The sequence below is a fragment of the Rhododendron vialii genome, chromosome 11a, assembly GCF_030253575.1.
Source record: "Rhododendron vialii isolate Sample 1 chromosome 11a, ASM3025357v1".
In the NCBI taxonomy this organism is placed as follows: domain Eukaryota; kingdom Viridiplantae; phylum Streptophyta; class Magnoliopsida; order Ericales; family Ericaceae; genus Rhododendron; species Rhododendron vialii.
In genome coordinates, this window is record NC_080567.1 from 32,888,651 (window position 1) to 32,897,792 (window position 9,142).

Consider the following 9,142-nt stretch of genomic DNA (forward strand, 5'->3'; position numbering starts at 1 on the left):
CTAAACTAGAGGTCGGGGTATACGCGATGCGAGTGCAAATCAGATTTTCACAACATTTTTGTAAAAATACTTCCCATTTATTATTTGATCAAATTTTCACAAATGTTGAGAAAATCTGACTTGCACACACATCGAATGTGCCCCAACCTCTAGTATTTATATATATAAGTCCATTCTTGTTGTTACATAAGCCTCCCCTTGAATAATTTGGTAAGACAATGGTGGTATCTAATAAAGCTTATTTGAATTATGTGCAGATCAACTCGGCCCCCAGTCGATATCAGCCCTGTTACTCATGTAGGTATCAATGTCAATTCTCTTAACCCAACTATTTTTTCATTATGGCGCTGTGATATACGTCAGGGGATAGAGAATGAGGCCTGGATTACGTATGATTCAAGCTCATTCAATTTAAGTGTAGTCGTTACTGGTTCTATTAATAATTCCAGAGTGTATGATACCATTCATTCCATTATTAATCTAAGGGATTACTTACCTAACCGGGTAACAACTGGGTTCTCAGCTTCAACAGGAACGTATTTTGAGACACATATATACTATAAAATCATGGGATTTTAATTCAAGTTTGGTAATTAGTGAGACCAATACAACTGTTACAGTAAATACAGGAAATAGGAATGTTACAGATCCAGTGATTATACCAGGATCGAAAAAAATCTCACTGGGGGCTGTGGTGGGATCGGTTGTCGGCTCAGGTGTTTTAGTTGGTGTGTTTGTTTTGGTTGGATTTGGCTTTTGGAGGAGGAGAGCAAAAGAAGAGGATGAGTTTGAAGTTGAGATGTCCATGGATAACGAATTCGAGTCCGGTAGTGGGCCGAAGAAATTTTCCTACAGCCAATTATCACGGGCGACAAATAACTCTGAGGAGGGACTAAAGCTTGGAGAGGGAGGGTTTGGTGGAGTTTATACGGGTTTCTTGAGGGAATTGAATTCTTATTTTGCTGCCAAGAGGATATCAAAGGGGTCAAAACAAGGGATAAAGGAGTATGCAATGGAAGTGAAGATCATTAGCCAGTTGAGGCATATATAGGAATTTGGTGCAACTCATCGGTTGGTGCCACGAAAAGAAAACTACCCCTTGTTTACAAGTTCATGGAAAATGGCAGCTTAGATTTCCATCTCTTCCAAGGGAAAAGCTTGTTGACATGGGGAACAAAGTATAAAATCGCCCAAGGTTTGGCCTCAGCATTGCTCTATCTACACGAAGAGTGGGAGCATTGTGTAGTGCATAGAGACGTAAAATCAAGCAATGTTATGTTGGACTCGAACTTCAACGCCAAATTGGGAGATTTTGGGTTAGCTAGATTTGTTGATCACGACAAATAGCCCGAAACAACTCTTTTGGCAGGGACTATGGGGTACTTTGCGCCGGAATGTGTGGTAACAGGTAAAGCTAGTAAGGAATCAGATGTCTACAGTTTTGGTATCATGGCATTGGAAATAGCTTCTGGGAGAAAACCCCTAGATTCAAAGGTGCTAGAGTCTCAAACGAGACTGGTGGAATGGGTTTGGGACCTCTATGGAGTGGGAAGGTTACTCGAAGCAGTGGACGCAAAACAAGACTTGAATTTTGATGAGCAAGAATCCGAACAATTGATGACTGTTGGTCTTTGGTGTGCTCACCCAGATCACAATTTTGCGGCCTAAAATCAGACATGCAATTCATGTGCTTAATTTTGAAGCCCCACTGCCCACTCTCCCACCAAAACTACCCGTGTTATCATTTTTTCCTCTTCCATTGAACACTACCCCTAATAGTTCTAGCACCAGCCAAAACCATTATTCAAGCTATACTTACAACACAGTTTCTTTTAAGTTCACCTCATCTTCTACTGCTTCGCCTGCATCTATCACTTTAGAATAAAGAGTAATTGGCTCTATTACTTTTAGATTCTGGATTGTGGATCGTAGATTTTTAGATTATAATGAGAGTATCTAAGTTTGTTCAAATAGTATGAGTAGTTCACTTTTCTTCCTATTGGCCTAGATGGTTTTTAGATTTCAGGATTCTATTGTTGGTGGTTGTGTAAATTGGCTTTTTAATCTCCAAGTTGGGGATTAACTTGCACTTCCGTTGTTGTAACGTTTGCTTTTTATCGTTTATAGAAAATCTTTGTACTTACTACCAGGTCCAGGACTTGAGTGAAGTTAATACCCATTCCACCTTGAGAATTGATGTACGTAGAGTAGGAGTTTCAACAATTAATTATGCAATAGATTTTGTATATAAACATGGCTAAATCTTCACCTTTTCCATTATGCACCGATGATTCCCAATGTTTTTTCGAGGTAGCCAAATGCAATCTTTGAGCTCTTGTTACAATGACGAACGCGTTTCTATCAGTAATTTACTTTAATCAACGGATATCTGTAATCTTAACGTGGAAAGATATTTAAGTATTTAATATAATGGAGCTCATAATATAATTGAGATAAGGATCAGAGTGCAATTATAATTCTGTAGTGGAGAGATGTATAATTAGTGAAATAAGAAATGGGCGCTGCTATTCGCAGCCCTTTATTTTCTCCCATAGCCCGTTAAAAATTTTCAATTATACTCGACAGTTAGTTATCGAAATTGAGATATATTTTCAGCATCCAATTACCGAAATATAATATTTTTTTCAATAGTTATTTACCGAAAATGTATGTTCGGTAGTTGTTTACCAAAAGTTGAACATATTTTCGACATGTAGTTACTGAAATATAATCTTATTTTCAACATCTATTTACCGAAATGTTATGTATGATTTTCAACAACCATTTACAGAAATATAGTGGGCTATGAGAGAAAATAAAGTGCTGCAAATAGCAGCGCCCTAAGAAATAGAATCTTGATAGGATTAGGATTTCTTATTTACACTGTGAGCCCGGACTTATTACTCCTTAGGTCCCCTATCGTAGCTCTATATATACACGTTATACTCTCTAGGTCAGTTACACGTTTTTTCTATTATTCACAAAATATAGAGAGACTAAAGTCCACACTCGATTCGTGTTCTAGACGCGCAGAGAATATGGTAGAAGATCGTAAGTAATTCAACCAACATTCGTGATGTAGGAGTTGTGGTAAAACCCTAATTCTGTCTTGTAGGGTTTTGCATTTTTTTTATCATCTAATCTTACGCATCATTACTGAGTTTTAGAAATCGTTTCCCAACAGTTTCCTCCAAGATTGTTGGGAAGTTACCTCATGAGTACAATCCCTTTCGTATAATATGTGATACTGTTGTTAGGAAGTGGAAGTACTGTAAATCTAAACTTGGACTTCTTTTGCCACTAGTTTGGGGATTCCAAAGTGTAATCTTTTTGAACAAGTCGTGATTAATGTCGGATAAATCTCTTTAATCTTCCCAAAGGAGAAAATTTGGATTTCAACCCGGCCACTTTTGAAAATTCTATCATCCATTCACTTTTTGTGGCTGGATTCTGTCTCTCTAGACTAAAGGTCTCGCCTTCTTTCTTGCTCCAGATGGATCGGATTTCATAGCTGGTGATGCAATAGGCCTCCAACATGACCCAGTTACGACAAGTACTCTCTAGCCCTAGAGTTTGATACGCTTCAAAATAAGGATTTGAACCCACTCAATACTCATGTAGGAATCAATATGTGAATCCTCTTAAATCAATTTTTACTACTGTTTGGCACTGTAATACTATAACTCATGGGATTGAGAATGAGGCTTGGATTAGGTATGATTCAAGTTCATACAAATTTGTTGTACACATGAAGGAACGTCCCAACAATCTTGGAGGAAACATGTTCATTGTTGCAACCAGTGCTCAAAGATATCATTTGGCGGTCTTGAAAAACAGTCATGGCCAGGAATCATCAGTATTCATGAACTTCAACTCTCAATAATGAATTGGGTTGAAATACTTGGATAAGGTAAATACAATGAGTAATTTTTACCGACATTTTATGACTAATGCCGTTTAAAGTTAATATTTTTTGGCATTACTATTAATGCCAGAAATAACTAGTATTAGATGCACCTTTAACACATGCTAGCAATAAAAATGCCGTTTAAACCACATTTTCTTGTAGTGACTCTACTCCCGTCAGCACAATATTTAGCCAAAAAAAGTGTTAGAAGGCCACCCGCACTTGTCTAGGCTTGAAAGTGACTGTGAATGCATGCGGTTCTGACAATTGTTAAAAGAGTAATTTACATGAGAAAAACTTCTTCGTATAGAAGGTTTTCATGGAGGTGAAATACTTGAATAATGAATTGGGTTGAAATACTTGGATAACCTAAATACAACGATTTTATTGATCACCATTCTTGTTATTAGCTAGCTAGATATTTTGCTCTACTTTACAACATTACTGGTTATGTATATATGTAGCACTATATCTACATACGGACACGGACACGGACAAAATGTGATGCCCCAAAAGTGATTAGCAGGTGCTATATATTTATATTTGAACGGCGAAAGAAAATAATTTTAGTAAAATGAAATGATGTTTGATAGATAGAGGGCAAAAGTGATTGAAGAAAGCATCACAACACAAAGATAGCATCCAAACAATGTTACAGTACATCTATACATGGGCAAACATTTGTTGTTGCTGCTTCATCCCACGATAAAACATCTTAATTGGAATTTTACTCTTTGGTGTTCAATTTCTTGGAGAAAATCCTACCTTTCCAATCAAGAAAACTATGGTCTACGGAAAAGTTGCGAAGACTTGGAAGACTTTTTCCTCCTTTTTGCCGAGAAAAAAAAAAAAAAATACATCTCCTGAGAGAGAGAGAGAGAGAGGGGGGGCTAGTGAGACTTTTAATGTAACAGGTGGCAACGCCCATGAATAATTCTATTACCACCAATCGATTTGTCATTGAGGAGAGAGAGAGAGAGTGTGTGAGTGGGCTAGCGAGACTTTTAATGTAACAAGTGGCAGCGGTCATGACTAATTCTATTACCAATCGATTTGTCATTGTTAAGAGAGAGAGAGAGAGAGAGTGAGTGGGCTACCGAGACTTTTAACGTACGTAACAAGTGGCAACAGTCATGAATAATTCCAGTGGCGGCTCCATTCACATGAAACCATGGTCAACTGACCACCCAAATTTTTTTTTTTGCTTAGAATACATGTAAAAATTTTGGACTAGCCTTATTTTGAACACCCAATGTAATTGTCAATGAACACTCAATCCAATTGTTTGAACACCCAATCCAAATGTTATTGAACACCCACCCTTAATAGCAATCTGCGCAATCGAATGAGAGGTCAATGGATGAATGATTGCTTAATTACTTATATAGAGAGTGATGTATTTGATACCGTTGATAACGATGATATCATGCAACGGTTTATATATATAGTTTATATATTTTGCTATTTTTGGGTTGCATTTTAGATGTTATGTATGACTTTTTGTTTATATCTATAGTTATGGTTTTTTGAGATAGTATAGTGCAATTTCTGAACACCCTTGGAAGAATTCCTGGAGCCGCCACTGAATAATTCTATTACCAATCGATTTGTCATTGTTGAGAGAGAGAGAGATTGAGTGGGTGTTTACCAATTTTTCCCTCGATCAAAATCGACGGAGATTTCGGGAAACAAAGCCAACAACAAAAATAAAGGCGAATGCGGCTTGTCTACACAAACGGATTTGAGGTTCCTTGCCGTATTTCAGGAGTTCACCGGAAAAGAAATGGCGAATGAATCAAATGCTATTTTTTGGTGGTGATGAATTGACTCGTAAAAGAAGACCGCCACCCGCCAATCTTCAAGAACGGAATCGACCCATCGATTGGGCGGAGTGGATTGATGGTTTAGTGAAGTGGGGTGGAGCGGAAGAAAAATAACAAATGGACTTTGTTATTTATCCAAGATAGATTTACAATCAAAAAGGACGGATCCGCATCGAAAGTAAGAAAATTAAGTTAATTCTACTCCTACTCCTAGTTATAACCCGAATGGGTTGGTAGACAAAAATTAATAACAAAGTTGATTTGTTGAAGGAGTTTACAATGAAGACAAAAGAGGCTATTTATAGAAAATACAATGTGTAGGAAATAACTTTCTAACTTCTTACTACTCTTCATCATCTTCCAAGTGTCCAAATAACTTCCCACAAACTCGAAAGTGTGTAGGAGCATGCCACTTGTCTAAATAACTTCTCTTCAACTTCAAAGTGTGTAGGGCTATGACAAGTATCTTTTTAACTTCCAAATGTATATGAGCATGCCAAGTGTCCTGCACTTTATTAAAATACAAACAAATAAAAACTAGTTATATTATTAATACGAAATAATAAAATAGGAAGCATTCCCATAAACGCCACCTTTCGGTCGATCGACAGGCGGTGAAATATGGTACAAACAGTGGGCTAGCGAGACTCTTAACGTAACAAGTGGCAGTGGTCATGAATAATTCTATTACCAATCGAATTTTTTTTTTCTTAACCGAAGAACAACTCTGCAGCCAAGCCATTATTGGATCCGACTGTGCAATCAAACCTCGGGGGAGACTAGCACAGAAATCCACCGCCATGGCCCCCCACTTAAATCATGGTTTGTCTCTAGGGGGAATCAAACTTTGCTATGTTACAAGCGCAGGTTCGCTCTTATCATATTGACAACCTGTGGATGCGTCGATTTGTCATTGTTGAGAGAGAGAGAGATCAGGGGGCTAGCGAGACTTTTAACGTAACAAACTTTTAACGTAAGAAGTGGCAGCGGTCATCGATCCCATAATACATCATCTTGGAATTTCACTCTTTGGCGTCCATTTTCTCGGGAAAAAGTCTACCTTTCCAATAAAGACAACTATAGTGCCCGGAAAAACAAGCAAAGACTTGAACATAACATCGGGAAATCCTTTTGAGTGAAAAGTATGCAATGACCTGTTTACCAATTTTTCTCTCGATCAAAATCGATGGAGATTTCGGAAAACCATGTCAACAACAAAAATAAATGCGAAATATGGCTTATCTCCACAAACGGATTTGAGGCTCCTTACCGTGTTTCAGGACTTCACCGGAAAAGAAATGGCGAATGATTCAACTGCTATTTTTTGGTGGTGATGAATTGACTCGTAAAAGAAGACCATCACCCGCCAATCTTCAAGAACGGAATCGAGCCATCGATTGGGCGGATTACAATGAAGCCAAAAGAGGCTATTTATAGGAAACAACAAATGTGTAGGAAATAACTTCCTAACTTCCCACTACTCTTCATTCTTCTAATTTGCTTCCAAGTGTCCAAATAACTTCCCTTCAACTTCAAAGTGTGTAGGACAATGACAAGTATCTTTTTAACTTCCAAATGTGTAAGAGCATGCCAAATGTCCTGCATTTTATTAGAAGAAATAAAAACTAGTTATATTATTAATACGAAATAATAAAATAGGAAGCATTATGATAAATGCCACCTTTCGGTCGATCGACAGACGGTGAAATATGGTACAAACAATGCCCCCCTTATTCACTTGGGTTACGTATTTAACTCAAGTAAATAAGGGGGGCATTGTTTGTTCCATAACTGTGATTTGCTTTTACCCGTCGATTGGACAACACGTGGCAAGGGTAAAATTGGAAAGGTGAAAGGTAACAGTGATTTACCGTGATTAAGTAAAATTTAACTAAAATAAGTCGGTTAATGATGATGAAACTACGGAAAGTTTTAAATGTCATTTTACCTGTCGATTGGCCATTACATGGCGTGTTTTCTTTATACGTCGAATATTTTGGAGGTTATTTGGCCCATCGATCAAGTGACAGATGTCAAAAGGGACTAAATCCCATTACTTCACGATCAAAGGGGCGGTTAACCACGATTAGAGAAGCAGTTTTTCAGACGTGGGTTCGTTCTACAGTTGAGGAAGTTATTTTGCCAGAGAATTCGAAAGAATTTCAACTGCCAGCCCGGAGGGAAGTTTGAATTCAAACTTGAGAGGGCCTCTATTTATTATCGAGTTCAAGACGGTTTCAAGGACACACAAATAACGCCAACAGGCCTTTATCTTTTCTTTTCTAGGAGTAGTTTTAACTTGTAATTATTCACTTGATTATCTTGATCGATTATTCTTCTACTTTGAGGATTAATAAAGTTTATTTTGTTAATCTTTTCCCATATTTCATCCACTTCATTGTTTGTTTCTAAAGAAGTCCTAAAAACGACAAGGAACCAAACTCCACTTTTACACCCCACATTCCAGCAAACTACAATATGATTTCTCGTCGATTGGAACGAAACCAGAAATTTAGATAACATGACCGACTGATCATTCCGAGATCATAATACTAATGCGAGCAGCTTCGACTTGTTTAGTAATCAAGCCGAACTTGAGCTCAAACTTTAGACTTCATGTGGTAAACTAGTTGAGCTCAACACTCAAAAGTTCGGCTTGGCTCGGGTCATTTGTAGAGGGCTCGTTTAGTAATTGAAGTGGGCCCAGCTCATTTACACACAAGCCCGAGTTTTAGGATCGTTTGACAAACGAACCGAGTTCGAAAGCTCGGCTCATTTGCACTCCTGCGTAGCCACGTGACAGCACTCTATTTTTCAGGAGAGAACTGTACTTAACATAACTAAACAAAAAACTGCATTTTCCAAAATAATGCTATTTTTGAGTAATTTTTACCGGCATTATAACTAATGCCATTTAAAGTTAACATTTTTCAGCATTACTATTAATGCCAGAAATAGCTAGTATTAGTTGCACTTTAACACATGCCAATAATAAAAATGCCGTTAAAGCCACATTTTCTTGTAGTGACTCTAGTCCCGTCAGCACAATATTTAGCCAAAAAAAATTGTTAGAAGGCCACCCGCACTTGTCTAGGCTTGAAAGTGACAGTTAATGCATGCGGTTCTGATAGTTGTGAAAAGAGTAATTTACATGAGAAAAACTTCTTTACGGAGGCTCCGTAAAGAAGGTTTTCATGGACGTGAACAATCTCATCCGTTCAAAAGTGTTTAGGGCGGTCCAAATTTTAAATAAACTATTTGTGCGAATAGTGTATATTTAAAATTCGAACCGTCGATTACCGAAACGAATGACGAGATGTGGCGGCACAAAAACCTCTTTTACGGATTGTACGTCAATAAGGCAACCTCAATTTACATTCCTATCTTCTTTTTGCCCAACTCTTGCTATTTC

General features: G+C 37.7%; 1 pseudogene; it reads left to right on the plus strand.

Annotated features, from left to right (window-relative positions):
* Positions 1-275: 275 nt before the first annotated feature.
* On the plus strand, positions 276-2,135 carry LOC131308412 (L-type lectin-domain containing receptor kinase IX.1-like; annotated as a pseudogene).
* Positions 2,136-9,142: the final 7,007 nt, after the last annotated feature.